The sequence below is a fragment of the Gavialis gangeticus genome, unplaced genomic scaffold, assembly GCF_001723915.1.
Source record: "Gavialis gangeticus isolate Ggan-Ray unplaced genomic scaffold, GavGan_comp1, whole genome shotgun sequence".
NCBI lineage: Eukaryota > Metazoa > Chordata > Crocodylia > Gavialidae > Gavialis > Gavialis gangeticus.
The window spans coordinates 8254362-8279295 of NW_017729007.1; the positions used below are offsets into that span (position 1 = coordinate 8254362).

The following is a 24934-nucleotide window of genomic DNA, read 5'->3' on the forward strand; positions in this document are numbered from 1 at the left end:
ATGTGGGCTCCAGGCTGTTGCAGGGTGGGGGCAGGGGCTGAACAGATTGGGGACACTCACATGAGGGGATCCCATGCACAGCCCACCATACCCACAAACCCTCCCCCACAAATCCCACAACCACCCTCTCCCCTGCACACAATCAACCCCCCCACAAACACCACACCCACCTACACCCTCCCCACTACACACACCCATGCACCTCTGGGGGGAGCCCCACACACTGCTACACTCACACACAGCACCACACACATGCACCCCCCCCACACATGTACCAGCCACCCTCCCTCTTCACACACCCCACAGTCCCTCACAAACCCCATACCCACACACACTTGCCACACCTTACATACACACAGCTACACACACCTACAGCCCCCCACAAACACCATAACCACCCACCCTTACCCCCTCACTCCTCCACACTCCCCCACAATATACAAGACTAAGACTTCATTTTGAGATATTATGCAATCACATCTATATACACAACAAAACACACACACACAAATCAAGACAAAAATATTTTTAAAAATAAAATTGAAGTATGCTATTGTCGACGCTTGATTTTTAGCATATAATTTGTTTTTTTCTGGTTGCAAGATGGCAAAACCCATTCCCCATTCAGAAAAGGAGTACTTCTGAGGGCAAGGGGAGGGAGTCCCGGTGGCAAAGGTCAGGGGTAGAACTTCCAGTCCCAAGATGGCAACCAGGAGGCAGGGCTACCTTTGCAACCCTCGACAGCTCACCAAAACTTGTTAGGCGGCCCTCCAGCCAAGATAATTGCCTGCTCCTCGCGTACAGTATGGATCTTGCTTTACAGATCAGACAACAAGGATAGTTTCTAGGATTTGACTGCTGACCAAAATTAGTGCTCTGTGTAGTGTAATTAATGTTCAAACATTGTACAATTGTATTCTTGCTTGGAGGCATCCCTATTTGTCCTTTTACTGTGCTGTTTTGGGGAAAAAACAGAATTCCTTTTGATAGCATGAAATCTGTGGTAGCCTGATTATCTGTGTTCCAACTTCCTAAGGCATTTTAAATGAAAGGTAAAACATCAACCAAGAGGTGCTCCAAATCATTTTAATTCATTTGTGTTCCAATGTTTACTCCAAGGCCCAGAAATGGTACAAGAATAGTTAGAGTTACTCATCACTTTTTTTCTCCTCTGACTACATGATAAATCCTTCTGGATGGTCAGGGCTCAGTGGTTTGAGTATGTGTCTAGGGAGCACTCACTCTTTTCAACTGTCTCCTAGTCTGCTGGAGTCCTGAACAGAAATGGGTATGGAAGTAAATGTTGCAAACAGCAGCATTAATTCCATCTGTGAATTCTACCCCACTCAGAAGGGGGTGGATGGAAAATGTATGAGACACTCATAAACAGAGCAGTCAATGATTACATGCTATTTGAAATAACCTCACAAAGGTGGGCAGATAAACCTGAGAGAGCGCAGTGAAGGGAAGAAAACTATAGGATTCATGGAATAATTAGTTGATTTCCCTACAAATAATAGGGCATTTCATTACCGGCAGACCACATCCAGCTGTCTGGGCCACAAATCTCTCCACCTGAAGAAGAGAAAAATGAACCAATCCATTCCTATCATACAAAATGCCAGGGTTTCTAAAAATAAATTCTTTCCCTTTCCATGGGTTTGAGACCTGACCCCATTACATAAATAGGGGAGATTTTTTAGCCATCTCCTGAGTGCTTTTTCATCTATGGAGTTTTCTATACTTAAGTTAGCATTTGATCTATATTTTAAACCAGGAAAGGACAGGAAAATGTAGTCAAATTTTATTTTTAAAGGAACTGCAGATTCCTCCTTCAGCTGTGCCCATTTTCTAATGCGAGGACACGCCTTTCTTTTGAAGTAAGTGCAACCAGTTTGTTTTCTGGCTATAATTTTTCTGTAATCTAATTCACAGGAGGAATGTGCCATTGTCAAAAATAGAACAAACTCTGTGGGTTGGCCCCAAGTCCCTGCTAGACAGGGAGCTCAAGATGCAGCTGCAGCCGGCCACTTTGTTGATGGCGTGTAACTTGTCTTATTCAGTTTAGTTGTTTTATTTTCTGGCACTGATTTCCTGTGTGTGAATGTGTTTTGCTTCTTTGCCAAATTTGTGGTGAGTTACAATTACACGTTTTACTGACAAATTAATATTTTCTCTTGGCATCAGCCGTATGTTTATTTTGTTCAGATATGCAACATTTTATTTGCAGCATCTGTCTATTTCTAATCAGTTTATCTGCAATATGTATCCTTTACACAGAGGCATAAGAAGAGCAGGGGAAAGAAAATATGGATTAAAATGATGTATAATGAACAATAGGCTCATCTTTTTGTAGGGTTTTTATTTCTTTCCAGATGCTCATCTCTCTCTCCTACCTTTCACTGATCTTTGTTGGTTTTCTTTAGACAGTATGAATTTTCTAAGCATGTGACAGAAGGAATATTTAGGCAATTTAATCTTAACTAGTTTTTTTGTAATTATTTGCCAACAGCTTTTTTAGTTTTCCTTTTTCAAGACTCAAGTGGTTTCTTTTGCAGGTCCCTATATGGGAAGATACATCAAAGGATACTATTATTTCATCACCTTCAATATATAATTGCAGGATACACTGCAAAAACATCCACGGAGCTTCTGTGATAAGATTGTTCTTATTATACAGTTTCATTAATAGAGATGAAATAAATAACTTTGGAGGAGAGAAGGTGACTTGTAGTAAGTGGCCCAGATAATATAGTTCTAAGACAACACAGAAGCACCTTACACAAATAGAGCCACTCTATGTACTTCACTGGGAGAGGTTTATTCTCCTTTCTAGCTGTCACAGTTTGTTCACAGTTGATTTTATAAACAACTTATTCATCTGGCTAAAGACTTCCTTTTAGCATTCTGCTATATGAATTAGCCCTTTCACACTTTTTCTTTTTTCCTATCATTTTTCTCAAGACCCTTCCTGGATATTGAGAGCACTCAATAGCCTATCTGCTTGCAGGAGCAATGTCATGCAGCTAAGTAACTTCACAAATTTTTCCCAGCAAAACATAACCAACCTAGCCAGTCCTCTCTGGGGTTTAGAGTAAGGATACTCATGTAACTAAAAGAATATAAACAAAAGGAAACCCAGCATTGTCTCCTGCTGCAGTCCCTAAATACAGCTTAAACCCTCAAATGCAAAGCTAAATAAGGCAACTTTCCTGTTTTCAGAACTCTCTGCCCTTGCTCATAAATCACAAGAGCCCCAATCATCAGACAACAGCACCCTTGTCTTAGGTTGTGAAGTAACAGACTTAGTTGGAACTAATTGCTGAAATGCAAGGAACCACTCTGAACTAAGACACTGAAAACTTCCCCGGTATTAACCCTAAATATTTTACCAGGTGTTTGACTTCACTTTGCTTTCATGTACCTAGCACATGGGTACAGAGGGCGGTGGGGCCTGGTCTGTGGACATGGATAATCCAAGTGTCACTGGCTGTAACCATGAATGACGCATGCCCCTGGCGGCTGGGGGGGCATGGTGGCACTGGCGGTGGCAGGAGCATGGTGGCGGTAAACAGGGAGCTCCCGCAGACACTGCCAGTGTTGTCGGCAGCAAGGGGGTAGTGGGAAGTGGCAAAGCGAGTGCCAACTAGGGGTTGGCAGCCATCTGCAGATGTTGCTGGCAGTGTTGGCAGCGGCCAGCAGCAATCCCTGACCACCCACAGCCCTCTACCTAGTGCTAAGGTTTCTCCTACATGAAAGCAAGGTGAAGCCAAATACCTGATAAAATATTTAGGGTTAATATCTGGGAAAGTTTTCAGTGTCTTAGCTTAGATTGTAAGAGACAGTCCAGAGGCTGGCTATTGGGGCTGTGTGAAATTTCAGCAGCCGTTTCATTTTGGAGGTGTTTCGGCCCATTTGGGTGCCTAAAACACTGGATCTGAAATGAAATGGAAGGTTTCAAAACATCTCCAAAACTAAACAAAACCATCCAAAAAGTTTTGGAAATGTGTTGGAATGTTTCGGAGGTGCCCCTGGGAATAGTCTGGCACAGCTCCACAGCCCTCCTTTTAAAGTCCCGGGAGGCTGGGGCTTTGCAGGGGATGGGGCTGGGCAGGGCAGCCACAGGGCTTCTGCTGCAGCTCTTCTGGCCGTGCCTGCCTCTGCCCCAGTGGGGGGTGCCATGGGAGAAGCCCCATGGCTGCCCTGCCTGGCCCCAGCTCCCATCCAGCCTCAGCATCCTGGCACTTAAAAAAAAAAAAAAAGTCTCTTCCTTCTTGCCACTGCTGACATTTCCTGATGTAGCCTCCTGGAGCCCATGCCAGGCTGCCCTGCACCTGCTCTGTGCTGCCACTTCTGCCCCACCAGGCAGCCCAGAAGCAGCGCTGATGTAGTGTAGATGCAGGGCAGCCTGGTACGGGGTCTGTGGGGGCTACACCAGGAAGCACCATCAGCAGGAGGGAGGGGTGATTTTACCTCATGCTGCCCAGCAGCTTCTCTCCTGTGCTGCTGCTACTGAGCCTTGGCGACCAAGCCTGGAGCAGGCGTGGGACACATCATGGGGTTGAGGCTTGCAGTGTGGGTGCCTGCCAAGATCACAGGGCTGGGACTGGCCGTGGTGGTGGTGTCAGCCGGAAGGAGCTGCTGCCACTTGGGCTGTCTCCACCTGTCAGCCGGAGCAGCCCCAGCCACCCCCGCTCCCAGACAGTGAGCAGTCCCCTGCCGAGATGTGCTGCACCTGCACAACGGGACAGCTGTCACGTGGGTGCCAGACAGGGGGGGTGGGGGATGCGATTCCCACTGCTCTGTCACAAGCCCTCAGGGGCCCTGATCACTGTTGCTGAGTGTGGAGCATTTTTTTTTTTAAAGTGCCAGGAGGCTGTGGCTGGGCAGGGGATAGGCTGGGCAGGGCAGCCATGGGGCTTTCCCCCCACACACATCCAGGGAGAGAAAGGCACAGCTGGAGGAGTTGTGGGAGAACCTGGGGCCGCCCGACTGTGCCTGCCTCTCCTCAGCTGATCCGAATCTCCAAATCAGCACTGAAACAGCATCGAAACCCCAAAACACATTTGGCTGGATCAAAACAGAACAGAGATCTGAAACACCAAAATGATTCACTGTCCTCCAAAACAGCCAAATTTGAAACCAAAATGAAACACAGCCTTTTTGCACAACTGTAGTGGCTATTTTGGTGCCCTGGGAAAAGTGGAGGTGGGGCAGGGGAGGAGGGAAGATAGAGGATATTGTGCCCAGCTTGTAGAAAAGTGGGGTATTAATGAATCTTACCTCACTCCAAAGACTCAAAGACCCCAGCTTCTGCCACTGCCATGCAGGACCACTGTGCTGTGGCTGTAGCAGCTGGAAGGGGTTTTCAGGACATGTTTTGGTATCCCTTTTATATCTGCATGGGGTCTGGTGCCACTCCTGCTTTCTCCTACCTATGCTACTGCAGCGCATAAATGGAAGAACTAACAAGACAAAGTAAGCAAGGAAAAAGAGATACTGCAAATTGGCCAAGGTTACATGTCAGGTGTATTCCAATATAAGAAGTGAGCCAAGGGTCCTACCATTTAATCCAGTGGTACCACAGATTTTTAAAGAGATTGATTAATAAAGTCAATATTATGAAAATAATCATCTGCACAGCTTTCAGACCTTTGCACCCTGATGAAATCAAAAAAGAAATTTCCTTTGTAATAAGGGTATGCACAGCTTCATTTCTCATGCCTTCTTAGTTTTGACAGCAAAAATTTCTAACACAGTAAAAACACAAGAATATTTTTATATTGGAAAGATGTATTTTTCTTCCCCTACTGTCACCATGCACAGAAATGGCTAAACCAGTTTTAATCAGACTTTCCATAAAGTTTACCTGTCGGCAGAAACAGAACCTAATAATTTTCAGTGTGAGAAGCAAGAGCTGGAGAAAGCTTGGACTAAATGATATAATGAATGATTTGCAATTTTAATAAAAGTAGTTTTTCCTTTTTCTGCTATAATGTAGGACAAGAGTATTATTATTATTATTATTATTATTATAGATAGGCTTGAACTGAAACCTCAGATCAAAGTAATGCTGAGCTTGTGGAACAGGTGGAATCCCAAATCAGATGGGTCAAAATTTCATTACTTCTCATACCTCTAAAAAACTTATTGAACCTAAGGCAAGCTAGAGCTGAGCATCTTCAGTTTCAGAGAGGTTTTCAAGAAGATTCAAAAGAATAACTTTGAAATCTATAACAAGCCCAAGGATATCTTTTCTTCCTGAACAGAAGAAAAATGCAGAAAGAACCAGACTTTTAGGCAGCTTAGTATTACAGATTCCTTTGAGCCTTAGTCAAAGGACATTGTACTTGCATCTACTCGTTGGATTTGCAATTTCACTATAAGGAATCATTGGAAAAACTAGTTAACAAAACACCGAAACATATTATATGTAAAATGAAATACCAGCCTGTATGTGACAGCAAAGAAGCACTAACTAACATTTTTTTCCTCTGAAGTGTTTGATGCTCCATGGGTGACTGGTGCCACCTGAATTGGGGGGAGGGGGCATGTATCCTCCCAGTGACCAGTCAGCAACCAGTGGGGGGAGGTTCCCCCACAGCCAGTCTCACAAACCGCGTCAACTCCTGGAAGTACCAGCAGCACTTCACTTGTTGCCCCCACTCCTTGGCCGATGCTTGCAGGGTGGGCACCAGCACTCCAGCCTGCCCTCCCCGCTCATCGCCTAAGCAGGGAGTGTAGCTTGTCAAGAGGTGCACCAGCATTCTCAGAGGGTGCATGTGCACCCCTGTGCACCCCCTCTGTGTCGCCACTGCAATGCTCTATTTTGTGTGGTTATACAGTCTTGCCTGTAAAAGTTCATACTTAAAGGCTGATCAGAAGCACAGGTTGCAAAGGGGAACAGGATCATATATCAGAGGTTTTCCATGCAGGTGCCAGGTAGACTTGATTAGCAGCAGAGTAAAATTGAGTATGGGAGCACATAGATGAGCTAAGTATACACTAGATTTACATTTACATGGGGAGGGGGGTGTCAAACTTAAACTCATGTCTCCTTATTTCTACTCATCACATATGCTTCACTTATTTTTTACCTGTAGTCTAGAGAGTAAAGGAGGAGCATATAAGGCACTTGGATCTACTATGAGATGACTGTGCCTAGATCAAAATTTTCAAAACTTACCATTGATTTTGGTTCCCACTCTTGTTAGTTAGCCAGCTGGAGATAATTTCAGACTTCATTTTAGGAGTCTGGAATTGAAGTGCATGGGGGTTTATGGAGTGCTCATAATTTCTGAATGTCAGATTTAAGATGCATATTTGGGAACTCTAAATTTGTGGCCATTTTTGAAAATTTGGGATGTAACGCTTTATATTACTGACGTATGGTCATAACTGTTGTGGAGAGTAACTATCTGGTACTCCCTGTTGTGTATGGCATGGAGCCGCACAGGATGAGGGACAAAGTCAATTTTGGCAGATTCCCAATTGCATACATGATTACATATGTTAGGGGTGTCAAATTTATCACATACTCTGGGCCAGATCCAAACTGCAGGACTGAATCTAGACTTGATAGTAGTGGGGTATGGTGAAGGCAGCAGAGAAGCAGCAGAGGATCAAGTATCAGCAGGCCAAGGAAACTTATTGGCCCTCACTTACCGTCACTACCCCCCATGATAACACCTAGTGGGGCCTCATGACCCCTAATTCCACAGCAACCCCCCCAGCCTTGCTCACAAATTCAGAGACCCACCAGGAGCATCAGTCCAGAGACACTGGTTCTGTGGCCAGATCTGGTCCAGGGGCCTCATATTTGATACCTTTGCCTTATGTGTTGTATAAAAAAGATACATATGACTGGAAAAGATTTCCTGGGTCACTAAGTTTATTTCCCATTTGTCACAGACACCACCTCATATAATCCCTTTCATAAACATATCAAAGGTCCATTTTAAAACCTGTTAGGATTTTTGACCCACTACGTTTATTGGAAGGTTGATCCCAAACTGTACTGCTCTAATGATAAGAAAACTACTTCTAATTTTCCAAGGTTAGCCATACTCAGTTCATAGCCAATTATGTAATACACTTAGCTGTGATTTTAGAGATACCACTGAAAGATATTGGACTTTTTTTTAAAAAGTGAATCTGGTAATTACTGCCCCAGACACAAATTAACAAAAAATTATTAAAAATCTAAATAACAAAAATCTGATGGATCATCAGGGATACATTCTTTCCTGTCTGCTTTTTTAATTTCATTACAGGTTGAGGAGTAAAAAATTAATACTTGAAAATACACTTTTCATATTATTTGTCAGAACACGCAATTAATCAGTAACGATGAAATAGCAATAAACTATTTAGTAATGGTGAAATGGGAATGTAAACAATCAGTTACCTGATTTATATTCCCTGCAATAGGATATCAGCTCATCAGTCCCAAAATTCCAAATCTTCCACTTCCAGCTCTCAATATTTAGGCCTTTAATTTGAAAGCAATTATTAGCTACCAGCATTTTCAGGTGCTCTCTAAGGCCCTAGCATTACAACCAGAGTTATGTCAGCCCAGTTTCAATAGGGCTTCCCCCAAGCACAGGGCTGCTTGAAGAATAAGGCTCCAATATCTTAACTAGAGCTTCAGTTACTTTTGATCTGAAGCCTGTCTGTTTGTTTCCATCTATCTGTCTTTCTGTCTGTCTGCTGTAGATCTTCCCCCCCCAGTTCACTAATCCTTTGTCTTAATTAAACTAGTTTCTTCTAATACCATCACAGTTTCAAGAAAGTGCTACAAGACCTTTAATATTTGCCTATGTATCTACCAGAGATGAGCAGTAAGATTTTCAGTGTAATTTCTCATCTGACTTCTGACATTGTACCATCCTGTAAATGCTGTCAAGATCCACAGATCTTGGAATGAGACTCCTGGGGACCAGTATAGTTTTCCTTAGCATGGTTACAACATCCCCTCTTGGAGGCAAACAAGTGCTTGTAAATCAGTAAAATCAAGGGAATATTGGGTAATGCAGGTCTTTCATGGAATCGGTTCCTTGTAGATTGTGTGGGTACCTTATAAGTGTATAGGTCAGATAGACTGACCAGGAATACATGAAATCATAAATTTCTTAAACATAACTTCTGTTCTTCACTGAAAGCTAAAGAACATTTTTTAGAGGCCTTGGTCTACCCCAAATATGTATCTAGCTAGGAATATGCCCTGCCACAAAAAGAACAATATGTTATCTTCCTTTTCCTTTTGTTACTCTTTGTGTATTGTATTACTTTTCTTCCTCAAATCTGCTAAAATATATTGCCCTTTTATTTTAATTCAATAATTACTAGGATCCCTGACAAAAGGTTAGAAGTCAAGGTTAACAAGTAACAAATTACTGTAACACAAAAATGTCACAAAGTCTCCATGGAATGCCACTCCAGACATTTGCTGCTCAGGATCAATTTTTCATTAAGTTTTGTAAATGATTTTAAGCTTCAGCTTCCCCTCCCTGCCACACACAGATCTATGAAGGGGTCCTTTCTTATTAGTTACCAGAAGATGGAGCTCTTTTAATAAGCCATGTTTGCTGAATGACATCTAGGTAAATGCAGATATATTATATCAAAGTGACTATAAAAATAAGAATACCTTTCTTCTGTTTTTGCTCAGAGTTTGGTATCCCTCCTGCTCTTCCTAAATTCTCCCAAATGGGTCAAATTTGGTTCTTGATTTATGTGACGCTACACATGATGGAATTCAAAGCAATATCAAACAAAAAAACTAGTTTCTGTTTACAGTGTTGTCAGAATAAAGTTGAAATAACGGCATCACTGGAGTCAGGAAGATGGTATGGCTGTCAAATTGGAGTTATTTAATTGAAATTATTATTACTGTTGTGAACAGCGAGAAGTTTACAAACAAAGAACCTATTCCTCATGAATAGCACTGGTTTACTGTAAGGTATGAATATGGCAAGATGCAAGCATGCAGTTTAAATATCAGGAATAATGTATGCTGCTTTGACAATGTTTTATGGAAGTTTACTGTTATTTTAAGAGTTCTAATTTGGTAGCTTGCTTATCAACTTGAAAAGTATGTTTTCATTAGTATCGATTGATAGAGTTCTGGTTGGAAAATTAATTAAAAAAATGCTACTATGTATCAGTCATCCTGATATTATTGGGGATGCATGAATACCCTCACCACAACTACACAATAGGTGGTGGTCCACTGGCTGGCACGGCATCTGAATGAGATCTGGGGGTCACGATCGACCGGAAGATGAATATGAGCCAACAGCATGATGAGGCTGCCAGAAGGGCACATAGAACTGTGGTGTGCATCAGCCAATGTGTGGCCAACGGACCCAGGGAGGTGCTCCTCCCTCTCTATTCAGCACTAGTGAGGCGTCAGCTGGAGTACTGTGTCCAGTTCTGGGCACCGCATTTCAAGAAGGACACGGATAAGCTTGAGAGGGTACAAAGAAGGACCACCCATATGGTCAAGGACATGAAGGGTAGGCCCTATGAAGAGAGACTCCAGGAACAGGGACTGTTCAGTCTGAGTAAGAGAAGGCTTAGAGGTGACTCGATAGCTGCCTACAAGTACCTCAGGGGTGAACATCAAGATCTAGGGGAGCAACTCTTCAGGAAGGCACCTCAAGGGAGGACAAGGACCGATGGGCATAAACTAATAGAGGGTAAATTCAGGCTAGATATAAGAAAGAACTTGCTCTCTGTAAGGGTCAGCAGAATATGGAACACACTCCCAGGAGAGACAGTGCAGCCACCCTCCTTGGAAGTGTTCAAGACGAGGCTGGACAGGCACCTTGTTCAGCTCATCTGAACCCAATAGCTTCCTGCCCATGGCAGGAAACTGGACTTAATGAACTTACAGGTCCCTTCCGGTCCTATGATTCTATAATAACCTACTGCAGAACTTTTGCTTTGACACAGTATTTACAGACATTTTAAACTTCAAAAGTTTGTTGATGTTAGATTATACTTTATTCTGATTGCATTAAGTACTTATGAGAGTACTCCGGGAGCCACTGTAATTAAAGTGCCTGAAGCATCATGTGTATCAGTTCCCCTGCACTGAAAAATGGCAGTGGGGGTGCTTTAACTAAAGGTCATTGAACAAGCTTTAGTTAAACTGCCCCCGCTGCCATTTTTCAGCTCAGGCAGGGATGCTAATACATGTGATGCTGGAATCTGTTCCAACACGCTGTAATTACAGTCCCTCAGATAAAGCCTAAAGATTAGATAGGAAAACCCCCTCAAAAAATCACCAAAAGCTAAGTATTTATTTTTAGAAAAGAAATAATTTTATCTGGGGAACAACAAAGAAATGTTACTTACATTTTTAGCTAATAATAATAAAAAAGTTTGGGTTTTTTTGGGGGGTGTTGCATTTTATTTCAGTACAAATCAATATATAATATTTCTACTCTAAGGATTATTTATATTGCATAGAATTTAATAGTGATAGACTGCATCACTTTAATCCTAAGAGCTTTCAAGTTTGTATTATGCTTCAACTACTGTATTTATAGAATTTTCACAGCTGTACTATTTACCAAGGGCATAATTATATTTCACCTAGTGGACAAGTAAAGTGCAGCTTGTGCCCAACTCTGAATTAACCGACTAACATATAGGAGTATTTTCATTATCCCCTCTAGGTTGTAAGTGTTCCTATTATAGGAATTAGAGACATCTGACCACTTCTGGAAGGCAATCCTTTTTCTACAACAAGGGCACTAATGCTTCCAGAGAGGGTGGTAGAATAGCTTCTATATTTTAGTAGGGTAACTCAGAGTTGGTTGCAAGCTGCACTTAGGTCATGCACTAGGTGAAACAGTTCTCCCCCAAATGGGTACACACCACAATACGTATTTAATTGTGTGTTATCAAAACTGTGGAGCAGGTATAGGTAGAAAAAATCCTCAAACTGCTGCTGTTAACCTAAAAAAACCCAATGAGTCTTCAGAGAATGGCATAGTGAGAACTGCATAGTGAGAAATGCAACAATGGCATAATCCTCTGTTTCTTTCTTTTCAGTTGTAATTTTATAATTATTTTCTGAAGGTACTACTGGCTTGAGGTCACATGTTTTCCTAAGTAACAATGGGAGCACTGGGCTTACTAAGGAGAACATATATTTGGCAGTAAATGTGTCTAATGGGCACGTGCCAGAGAGTTCAGCAAGAATTCAAGTGCTGTACCTCTGTGAATGATGGTACATAATGATGACATGAAAAGTGGGTATATTATAATTTAAGGCTTTCATATTTGTGCTGATATACCATCTTGTGATGTCTTAAACTATGCTATATCAATCTTTTTGCAGTTACACAACAATAATTTACTGTGTTGAGCAGCCAAGTCCTTTTTTGTTAAACAGTCTTACTAGGGGCAAGGTAAGTTAGCCTTTCGAAAGTCTAAGTGTGAATGGAAACACTGTTTCTCCTTCCCCTATGAGGAGTCTCTTGCAGTATGATTAGCAGACAGAGAGACTATTTGACATGGCCAGTGCAAAGCACAGTGATTACAAGGTTTGTAACGTTCCCTTTGTACATTTTTATTCACAAGTGCAGTATAAAAATAAATGCCTACCAATAAATGCATAGTAACCAGCGATGTTTATTTGTTAGCTGTATTTTTGTTACTTAAACGGCCATCATCAACTTGAAGTTTAATCAATTTCAGAAACTTGGTTAAAAGCAGTTTTGAATATTACAAATGTCCCAACCTCCTGCCCGCAACTTTTTTTCTGGTTTACCCATCTACATTTTTTTTTTACTCATCTGCTATGCGAAAGACCCTACATAGTGGAAACAGCACTGGTGAAGGGCAGGAGGAAGAACTGAGGATTTTTTTTTTCTAAGACCTTATCTATATACATAAGATGCACTGTTTTAACTGAACTAGTATAGTTTAAGTGACACCACCCCTTTACCATAGATGTAAATATGACAGTAGAAAGGTGACTTATACTAGCATAACTATACTTGAACAAGAAGGGGAATAAGATGAAAATTATAGGCCCTTGAATTCTCATATAACCATGTCCATACTGTGCACTGGTCTATCTATTTCAAGAAAAGTATTTCCCAGAAGTCACATCCCTAAAAAAATAGTTACAATCAGTCCAACATCTGTGTGTAAACAAGGCCTAGCATCTTTTAGTTGCAGTACTTTTCAGTATTACTGTAAACGTTATAGGTAAAATGTTTAGAGTGAATTTAAGGTGAAGTTAAAGCTGAACTGAACAGTGAAAGTGTCATCTAAAAACCAATATTTTTCCACTGTTAAGAGACAATGGCACAGGATTACAGCAAAAAAACATCTTTCAATTTTGAAAGGATAGAATAAGGAGAACAACTCTCTCTGCTTCCTCTTTCTGGTTTTCTGTAGAGCTCATGCCCCAGGTATCTGGCTTCCTACTACAGCTGTATGGCAAGATTATATACGTATATAGACACACCAAGAAGACCAGTGGGACATCAATAATTGCTTAGATATTACTGTATGAGAACTTAAATAAATGGATGTATGGCCAGATGGAGAAGTTGCCTAGAGGATATCTTAGCTTAACATACTTCAGAGAGCTAACAGAATGTTTAGGGATAAAAGCCTTTGTGCTAGGTTATGTCTCTGAATTACGCAGATATGCATAGAAGATCATTCACTTCATGTCTTCACTATTTTAGGATATGGACATAGAAGCAACTTTCTGTTGAATAAAAAGGGGTGAGGCATTACCTCACATCTGCACTATGCACATGCTCTCACTCCATGGCAGAAACATGAAACTGAAACATGGTAGCACAGCCCAAATTAAAGTTGCCATGGGTTAGCTTTCACTTATCTTGGGGGAAGGTGGGCACACTAGCAGTTATCATATTTTACCAGGTGTGTGGTAAAGCCACACCTGCTTTTATTTCTCAGTAAGTGGTTCATATGTTCCAGGCCCTTAGGATCCATTAATTTTTTTTCCACGACTGTCTTGCCAAAATATTCAAGGATCAGGATCACTTTAAGTGAGCAGGTGTACATGTTAAATATTATTGTCTCTTAGGCTAGGAACAGATGTTGCATTTGTCCCTGGACAAGTTGTGCTTTGCCTGGAACAGGAATGTCCTGAATTGGCATGTACCCTCATTGTGCTTCTAATCAGAGTTAGTGAATGAATGACTGCACTACTGCTTTTCTGCTACTGATTCAGTAATGTAATCCTGGGATAACCATTCAGACACACTGTGCAGTGTCCCAGGATAAGCTGTTAATATATCTTATCCTGTGAGCCTTTTCAGGATCTCTTTTAGGGCAATGGATATGGACATCGGAACAATTGCACTTTGTTCTGGAATAAAATGTGATGTCTGTTTGTAGCCTTCATGGGGTAACTTAAGCATCATTTTCTTATACACACACACACACACACACACACACTATATATAATGTTTTTTCCCCAGACAGAAGATTTCAGGAGTCAGAAACAGATTTTTTGTGATTCATTTGTCACTAAGAACAGAGATTAGAACTGAAAGAAGAGTGACTCATACCATGTCTATGTTCATTGCTGCATGACTGACAGCTTGCAAGTAAAGAGGGACATACTTTTTTCCTGTGGGAAGTCAGAGTAAAGGACATTATACTCAGCCAAATTAAGGACATATTTCTGAAAGAGGGTGCTTCCATTTTACCAGGATCAGTGTGTCATAATCTCACATTGTCCATCTACAATCTTGAGAAGGGCTTTTTTCCCCCAAAAGGACATTAATTACATTCAACACTGATCTGTGTTTCGATTACATTTTCCCTTGCCAACTTTAGGCTGATGCAAAGTTCCCTGAAGTCAATAGAAAAACTCCTATTGACTTCAGTGGAATTTGGATCTGTCCAAATGCTACTTTCTTAGGCTTTTACAACAAAGGATCTTTCTGTTCCTCAGTGACAGATCTATAGTTGAGTATTGACACTGCTCATTTGACCTGCTCTTTTCAAAGAGCTGTTTTTTGAATTGCTCAATTCCCAATAATCCAACACTAATAGACTTCAGACTTCTGACATATTGTGAAATTCCTTTACATTTTGCTACCTTCCTTAAAGCAAAAGAAACTCAACACACTGACAAAAAAAGAATCTTTGCTAAAGGGAAAATGTTCTGCTTCGTTTCAACGTCAGTCTAAGCCAGGGGCAGGTTGGGTTTTTTGCAGCAGATGGAAACAGACCTCCTTCTCCCTCCCATCTCCGATCTGGAAAAAAACCCCATTAAGGTTCTACTTGCTTTTCATTTTGTTTTCATATTTCTAGATAAATGAGATATTATTTCGTTTTAAATCCTTTTATTACTAACATTCAGAAAGAGAACACAGTTCCCATTTCTAAGGGTATGGGTACATGAAAATATGAACACATGTATTATCTGCTCTGCAGTAACTTTCTTGTTTGCTTGTTTAACCTGTGAAAGTGGAAGCCAGCCTGAGATAATTTACCCCTCTTTCCCCAAGAGCTAAGCTCCTGCAGGTTAGCTTCCACATGCTGCAATATAAGATCATGTGTGTAAAAGGTGACTGCATAACAGTCGAGTCACAATACGGCCCGATTCCTTTTTACTGCAGGATCTATTGTTCTTAAGACCACTGCGACAACTCAATGCTGCCCCCTTTTCTGGACATGGTGCGGGCCTTATGGTCCCCATTTCAAGCAAGTCCCCCCTCTTATTCCAAGTTCCCCACTCATCTGACATGTTCAAGCATTGGGCGAAGCCTTGCTGGTTGGGTGACTCTCAGAGTTGAGACTACAGGGAATCTACTGATTCAAAGCCTGTTATGGCTGGTCTTCCGTGCAAAGTCCTTTTATTAAATTTCCCTTTTCTGTCTTCTGCATAAGCCCTGGATGGTACCGGCTGCCCTTCTAATCTTTTCAGGTTTCTCCACTGTCCAAGCCCTTCTGCATCTTACTGCTGAGGCCTTTTCTTTACATCCTTCTGAGTGGTGAGGTCCTCAGCCAGTAATCATCCTTACAGGATCTTTCCCCTTCTTCCTTGCAAGGGGGACTGAAGGGGGGCCATTTACATCCATCCATTTTAGCCTGTAACAAACAAGTGAGTAGAAACTCTATTGTAAGCCACAAAACTACAGTAGTATGTGATAAAAGGAGAAAGGATCTGAGAAAATGTGGTAAGCTTATGTAGTCCAAATAATTAAAAAGAAAAATCAATACATATATATTACCAATCATCACTGGCTTTCTACATGGCTTTTCACAGCTGCTGATTTCACGTAAACTCATTTGCAGTAGAGATACAGTAAGGACAGGCATTAAAATATATTGCAGTATACATACAATTATGATCCTAGTCCAACACCCATTGAAATTAATGGAAAAACATGTTAATACATCTATATCCTTGCCTTCCACTTTGTGGTTTGGTTCAGAGAACAAACATCAGATCTGTTCTCACACCTGTATAAAACTGACATATTATATAATCTTCAATGGAGTTAGGCTGGATTTGCAAGTGTTAATGTGAGATCAGAACTAACAAATAACTTTGCCAGTCAACTGAATTTTCTTTCTTTGGTCTGTATTTTTGCTGAGACCATGGATCTGCTACTGAGAGGCAAGATTCAGACAGAAGAGAAGGCCCCAATCTTGCAGCATAATCAGTCAAGCCAGGGCTGTCCAACAAGCCATGGCCCCTGGGCTGCACACCATATGGACATGCCAGCCTCATTCTCAACTCTGCAACCATAGACTCCTCTTCCACCCCACCCCACACCACACGAGGGCCCTGTACTGCATTGTAACACCCTCCTCCTCCTCTCTCCCCCTACCCCAAAGTGGGGAGAGTAAGTGGAAGCTGAAGGAGAGAGGGGGAACCTGGAGATCCCAGCTGTTAGTGCAGCTGGAGCAATGGGGTGAGGGGTGGCTGGGTGGGACTCCAGGGGCCATAAATTAACCCCTCATGGGCCTCATGAGGTGCTAGAGCCACCAGTTGGACAGCCCTGAATCCAGCCATGGGAAAGTCCCCATCATATCAGATGGGCTGGTGTTGATATCAGAGCTCAACTACAAATCTGCAAGACTCTCATGCACATGTGTAGAGGGGGGTTTCTTTTTTGTGAAAGTATATGAAGCAAAAGGAGAGCAGCACATTTGAGGGAAGAAAATTGCCTTGGACCACTGTGAATTCCTACAGCTGTGAGCCAGAAAAGTAAGTGATGTTTGAATGCTGTGATGGATGCCTAGTTTTTTGGAACACAAGGGCATACATTATTTACCAGTAACAGCAGCAGCAGGAGGAGGAGCTCAACTTCAAAGAAAGGAGGCTGGTTTAAAAACAAAACAGGGACTCATTTTAGTTGTGCTGTCTCATGGGATTCAAATGCAGAAGATTGTGGTCTCCTGTTGATTGATCTCTTTCAAAGTTAGCATATCCTCAGTTTTTTAAACCCAAGATGTGAATTTAATTTGAAGTGAATGAGGTTTTGAACAATTCCTCTAGGAGAATTTGCTTTTCAAGAAAACAATTGATTTACTCATGTCTAACTTTTAAAGAGAAGCCTTATATATAAAACAAAGAACAGAATTATACAAGATCCCATTTCATCAAGGGGAAATGCTTCCCTATGTACTCAGCCACAGTATATGGGCTTGCCTCCACAGATTTTTTGGTGAGACAGAATGACTTCTTCAGGCTACACAGCTGCTATTGACATACAAGGGCTGCAGTATCTTCTGAAGTCCATACATCCCCCCATCTTGAGAGGAGGAATCAATCAGTCTTGTCAGAAACCCACTGTCTGTCTCTAAGCACATCTCTGCAGGGATACAAAAGGAGTTCAGCACTATGAAGGGTTCTGTGTGGCCTAAGGTGTAGACACTCCCTGTACAAACCGGTATTCCTCTTCTTTTTTGCAAGGTAGAACTATCCTTATCCCCTTCATCTAGTGCTTTTGGAAGCCATAAAGAAAGTGCTCACTAACAGTTTGCATGTTTAATAAAACATACAGGGCAATATTGGGACAAAACTTGGGGAACAACTGCATTAAATATTAAAAGTTCCAGTTCTGCCTTTACATTATCTTCCATTGGGCACCACCAACATGCATCAGATTGTAGGGTCAGAGTCTTAAGTTTTCAGTTCTTATAAATCAGTCCCCAGGCCCCCTTTGTAAAAGCCTATTAGTTTTTATATGGTTCTTCATCCAAGCCATCCAAGAGAGAATTTCTAAAAAATAGGGATAAGCTCCAACAGAAACAAGAGGGTGGTGGGGGTGGTGGTTGGGCGGGGGGGTTGATTATATAAAAACAAACTATAATTTGAACAAAAGCAAAACACATTTTTGAGAAAAATATCCTTCCTCAAGCCTGGTTTCAGGTTATGGCTACAACAATACTCCAAACCTGCTACAACTTTGATAGCAACTTCCTGTTTCCCTCACCATGCTCTGTCTTAATTTATCTTGGGAGTCTGGACAATGAAATACTGCTTCCCCATTGTGTCTCTCTATTTCTCCTTATTTAACAGTCTTGTATGGAAAACTGTCAATCGGTTGAGGAGGTTGACTGCTTCAGTGATATTGAGGAATTAACATCACTCACTACTGTTATCATTAAAACTGTTTTCATATTCTTTAAACCTGTTATAAACATTTAATATAAGAATTTACATTGAATGACTCTTGTGAGCTTTACTGACTGTAACAATAATGGCAAAATACTTAGCATCAATAGAGAGCTATTACTTTCAACAGCTGTATATTCACATTATCATTCACACTATATTGCAAAACAACACACACCTAACTACAGTGCTTTGTTACTTCAAGGCACTTAATTATAGTCATTTTTATGGTTGCAGTGCGTAGGATTCAAAATGGCTACTAAACAGAATTTAGGTGGAATTTACATGCACAAATTTGAAACTGTAATTTAAGTTGACAGTGTGCCAATAGTCAAACTCATTAGATGCCTAAAAACATTACGTTCTCTTATTTTGGACTGTAAAATGCCCCAGCCATCAATACTATGGTTTCTGTGCATGTTTGGAACCAATTTACATAGAGAACTTAAGTGTGCCTAACTCCCCTATAAGCTCTGTTGTAGGTGGGATAGTGGCTAGGCCCAACTCACATAAATAGCATTGAACTCAGCCTAAAGATAACACTTGTAGTACAGCTGCCAACTAGGGCTGTTGCACATTTTTCCATGAAAAGTCAATAACAAAATTCTGTTTTATATCTAATAACTAGGGCTGTGCAAAACAGCACCATTTCATTTTGACTTACATTTCAATGGGACAGTGTTTTGTTTGGAGTTTTGTCTCGTTTCGAAGCACTGTTCCATTTCGTTTTGTTGAAACTATTTTGCTGTTTTGACATTCTGCCCATTGACTATTATGGGGAATCACAAAATTGCCTACAACTTTGTCATTTTTGGCAGATTTGGATGAAAACAGCAGGGAGGGCAGCCCCTTCTGAGGGCATGAAACCTAACAAGATTCAAGGAGATAGGTGCAGGGGGTTCTGAGAAACTGCACCTCAAAGTCTTGAAAGCAAAACTTGTGTCACTTCTACACGTGAAGGCACGGGGGTGGGGGGTGAAAACAGCAGGGATGCTACCCCCTGCTGAGGCCACAAAGACTGCCAAGTTTCAAGGAGACAGGTGTAGGGGTTTCTGGGAAACTACACCTTGAGCTGCTGACAAGCAAAACTCCTGACATTTGTGACTCTGTGTGTGTGTTAAAGCATGCCCCCACTGGCACTGGGGCCTCTACACGACACAGTAGTGCCCCAATGAGGTCTCTTCCTCCCCTACAGCCTCAGTCCAGTCCACCACTTTAAACAGCAACAGGTAATAACTTAGTAAGCAGCCCAGTAGCACTAGCAGCATCTCAGGCAGCCAAACAGTCACGCTGTATATGACAGCAGTCCTTCCTCCCTCTTCCTCCTTCCTCTCCTTACTTTGTTCCCCTGCAGGCAAGACCAGCTTCAGCTTTGAAACTCAAAATGTTTCAGAACTTTCAAAATGTTTCAGCGGCCCTCGTTTCATTTTGAAGCTGTTTTGAATCCCTTCGTTTCATTTCAATTTCACTGTTTCGAGCTCAAAACGAATCAAAACAGTGTTGAAATGAAACAGTTGGCAAAATTTTGCACAGCCGTACTAATAACTTGTTCTCATTAACAAGATGAAAACAATCCAGGGAGTTAGATATGAGAACCCAGATTCTCCCTTCCCAGTTTAGTGCCTTAATCACTGGGCAAGGATCCTTCTTACATGCTTCCATTGTGACCCCCATGACTTTCATATTCTTCACTACACAACAGTGTAACAGGCATCCTCCTTCCTCCCTGCTCAAAGCTAGCCTATTGCCCAGTATGTGGGCTCTCTCATGGGAAGTGGGAGATATGGATTTAAATCTTTCTGGGTGAGGAGGGCATAGAACCCAGACCTCCAACTTTCAATTCTAACTGCTAGGCTACTGTATAAAAGGCCAGTGGTGATCCCCTTGTGAAGAAAAGTAGTCACTGAGTTTTTAGCTGAACTGAATGTTGCCAATGTGTTTTTGAGCATGCCTACTGGATTGGGCCCTCAGGAGATTTACAGCTCTTCGAGAAGTTTCTAGATCAGTGATTCTCAACCAGTGTGCTATGATACTCTTGAGTGTCATAAGATTTCTTTAAAGGTGATGTGGGTGTCACACAATATTGGCACCTACACATTATTTGTACCCAGGAATTCCAAATAGGAATCCATAGTGTCATACATTGTGCTATGGTCTTTCTGAATTCTTTGTAACAGAAGAATTGCTCTATCACTTTTCTATAGTCAAGAAACAAGTACAAGCTAAGAACTGACATTTTCCAAGTGGTATCTTGAATGTAGATCAGTACAGTACCTGCATGCCTAGTTGATCAGAATATGACTTTGGGAGATAACCAGAACTGCTATAAATGCAGGGACCTAGGGAAAGTTCAATGAGTTTAAACAGCCTCTTCCAAGATATTTTTTTTTAATCGGTTTTGTACTTACGTTCCCAGTGTCTGCCCACGTCTTGCTTTATGTGCCTAAGTGTTTTTTAGATAAATTATTTTAGATATTGTTACCATCACTATTCCTACTTGGAACTTAGACTCATTTTGAAGTCTGAAAATTGCAGACAACTTTGATTTTTTTTTACAAGATTTTTCCAATGGTTTTTGAACAGCTGTACCTCAAATTGTTCTGCAGAGTGAGCTAGCAGATAACAGTGGGTTTTTCAAAGCATTCAGCATTGGCTTAACTCTGTTCCTACTGAGGTCAAGGGTAAAACTTCTATTGACTTCAATGTGAGCAGTTAAACCAACAGAATACTTAAAAAATGTCCTTGTAATAGCATAAGCAGGGCATTCAACATCACTTCTGGCAGTTGACAGCTCTTCTGCTTCATCCAAAGAATCAGGTTGTTCCTGTTGTGAAACTTAAATGCATAAGGGCAAAGAGAAGTTAGCCTTTTAAGCTACAGACCCAATTTTCCTGTATCGTATGACTCGCACAACTTTTCTACATTCGGGACAAAAACACTGCAAAGATTGGAAGGATATACTAGAGAGTTCACTACTTTATGGGCACATCAATGTGTGCAGTTAGCACAACACAATACACAGTAGTGCAGTTTCTGCTGGAGTTTATTGCTCGTGGGTGCAGCATTTACATCCGTGCCCAGGACTGCAGCACATTGAGCTGGGGTAGTGTTGCCCTGGCTGGCAGGAGTCCCTGGAGGTCTGCCTGCCAGCCTGGAGCTGCTCCCCCCAGCTCAATGTGCTATGGGTGGGCTGGCTGGGGCACAAGGGGGCTACAGTGCAAGGGTGCTACAGTGCAAGGGTGCTACAGTGCAAGGGTGCTACAGTGCAAGGGTGCTACAGTGCAAGGGGGCTACAGGGCAAGGGGGCTACAGTGGCCCCCTTGTGCCCCAGCCAGCCCCATCACTCTCTACACATGCATTGCACTTCTGTAAATAACTTGTACTCGTGCGGCAACAGTACTTGTGCAGTAACAACTGCACAGTCTGCTGCACACAGACATGGCCAGAAAGTATCAAACACTGGAGGCCAGGTCCTCAAGCAGCATTTATTCCTTTATGGACTTCAGTGTTTATGCTAGCTTAGTTTCTGGCTCTCTTTATTCCTTAATCTTTTATTGCAATTTTGGTCAGATTATGCGCCCCTCTTGTAGTCTCAAAAGAACAGTCTTTTCTTTTGCTCAGTTAAGCATGGAGTCAGAGAAGTAACACTTCATTAGGTATGACTCTGATGACTAGAGAGGAATTCTCAAAAAACACAAAAATAGTGGCCCAACTGTTTCTATACAAATTCATGATAGCTTTGTCAAGAAGCTCAGTGGTAGAATTGGTACAGGAATGAAAACTTTTGAAAACCCATCCCCAATCCCCAACACTGACAATTTTTCCATGGCATCTATTCTGGGAAACTGAATGATGAGTTATGTTATGGAGAGAGGGGTAGGTGGGGAGAGCAAGAAAGCAAGTGTGCACTCCACAGATTTACACGGAATTAGTTCTTAGTTTACTTGTTTCAAACACACGAGAGAAAAAAATGTTGAAAAGAATGGCAATTATCTGTCTGTTTTTAAAAATGTATTCCATTGATTTAAAAAGTGTTTGTAAGTTCATTGGATGAGCCTGTTAATTTTATTCTAGAATAAACAGAAATGTTGCTGCTATTTTTCTGCAAGCTGGGCATGTGCTGGGTAAGTCTTGGAACTAGACTAATACAAGAAATAGGAGAAGGTGTGAAATGTAGATATTTTGTCACTTTTGGTGTGAATTGTTTGGAGATTTCATTTCATTTTTAATAATGTTGCATGATATATATTTACCCGTTATATTCTCTCTCCCCCCAAGATCATATGAACACAAGTAATATCCAGATAATTTCCCATCTGCTCAATAAGCTACTGTATAAAGTTTACACCGTTGTCTGTATTTTATAGTCACAAAGGCACATATTTCCTAAGTTTGCCTTTTCACTCAGAGACATGTAAGATCAGAACCTTACTTAGTAAAGACAAATGAACCCATAGACTTTTCTTTAACCTTAAAATCAGAGGTCTCAGAATATAAAGATATCCATGACCTCTAATCACAATGTTAAAGAGAGAGTATTGAAAAGCACCATTTTTTCTTTTGCATCAGTCTTTTATTCTCCTTTTCATTTTTTGTGTTTCCAGTGAGATGAGTTTTCCAAGGTGACTTCTCAGACCAATTTAATTCACTACCTGCCAGAAACTGTTGCTGAAAATAACTGACCTCAGAGGTTTTCCAATAGATTCTGAAATAATAAATAAAATAATAACATACAGACATCCAAGATTAAATGTAAGTATGTTTAAAAATATTTAGTTCAAAAGCATTTCTCTAAACAAAAATCTACATCCTGAATTACAATGGCCTGCTTCCTTTGATAAAAGCTTTGAAAACAGCAAAACAGTAATTATGAATTAAAGATAAGATAACTAAAATGACTAATTAAGGGTCCTGTTCATTAAAAATATTCCTGAGCTTTGATGCTCACAGAACCTGTGGAATTAGATTCTGAACTTCCACTTTACCTGATTCATCAAGAAATCACTGTTTCTTGTTTTTGAAATTTATGTTCAGGCAGTGCCAGCTCCCAAGGCATTATATAGTAGCTGAGGAGTTAACACTTATTCAAGTAAGCTATCTCCCAGGCTGCCCTGAAGGGTACTCTAGTTGCAGGCTTATTTTTAATTCCTCATTTCCAGGCCTGCAATGAGTTTTCTGGCTCTGTGTTATTCCTGCCTAAACATTGTTAGATGTGTGGCATACACAGGGAAGATGGCTGGGGAGCTGTGCTTCTTAAAATTGCTTGGCCTCTTGCCATATTTTCCACTGGCCCTTGATATTTTTGGGCAGTACACAGCTCTTACCAGCTTTTTGGTTGATTGATAAACCCTCTCGACTCAGCAAGGAGAAAGGCATTAACTGTTAAGAGCCACTGTCTGTATTTGTGTAATTCAATGGGACTTTTTCAGTGCAGCAATACAGCTGTGAACATGTACATTTCTCTGGAGAGCAGGACACCCAGGGAAACAAGAGTTGGCTTATATTAAATCAATCAGATACCAATCAAAGAGTCCATCTTGGTCAAAAACCAGCCCTAAAGCCGATACTGACATCTGAACAAAAAAACCTGGAAGTTATACAGTATTCAAATATTGCCTCCAACTCCACTGAGAGAAATTATTAGCAGAAATCCTAGTGACTTCACAGGAAACTGCTGAAGTTTAGAACATGCAGCTTAACCAAATCCAATAACAGGTCTTTAGGATAAGGCTCTGTCCCTGCATATGATGTCAAGGAGGCTCTATCAACAAATAAACCAAAATGCAATTTCAGGCAGGTCTCTGAAGGGTTATTGCAGGCTGTGTACTTAGCATGGTACAAAGCTCAAGTATGGGAGATGAAGCATGAGTAAACTAAAGCAGAGGCACAGCCAGAACACCTATTACTCTGCAAATTCTCTTGGCTTTTTCACCTGTGATACCAGCTGTGGTCATAAGCTAGAACGTATTTTAGATAATGACTTCAAATCTACTTGGTGGCCTTTAAGAAATGCTTTCATACATACTTCTCTTTCACACCCAGGCACTGTTCACCCTGCCTGTGTCAAGTGATGGGATTAGGATTTGATCTTTTAGGGCTTAATCAATGGGAGTGTCTACACATGCATTTACTCCATCTTAGATTTTCTATGCAGTAAAATGCTGCACAGTAAGGGTTTCTGGGCAGGTATCTATACATGCAGGGAGCAAATTTGCTGCCAGTTCCTTACAGTCCTGCAATGTGCCCTGCTGCCATGGGGGGGGGGGGGGGGGGGGGGGGGGGGGGCCCCGGTTT

The 24934-nt window shown here is 41.4% G+C and overlaps 1 long non-coding RNA gene across 1 annotated transcript in view; it reads left to right on the top strand.

Moving 5' to 3' along the window:
- Window positions 1-1318: 1318 nt before the first annotated feature.
- The window catches only part of LOC109292039, a 28110-nt gene continuing 4494 nt past the window's right edge, over window positions 1319-24934 (top strand). Inside the window, exons 1-2 of the long non-coding RNA XR_002096026.1 lie at window positions 1319-1880; window positions 23245-23392. This is a non-coding gene — a long non-coding RNA (uncharacterized LOC109292039). The remainder of the gene's footprint in view (window positions 1881-23244; window positions 23393-24934) is intronic.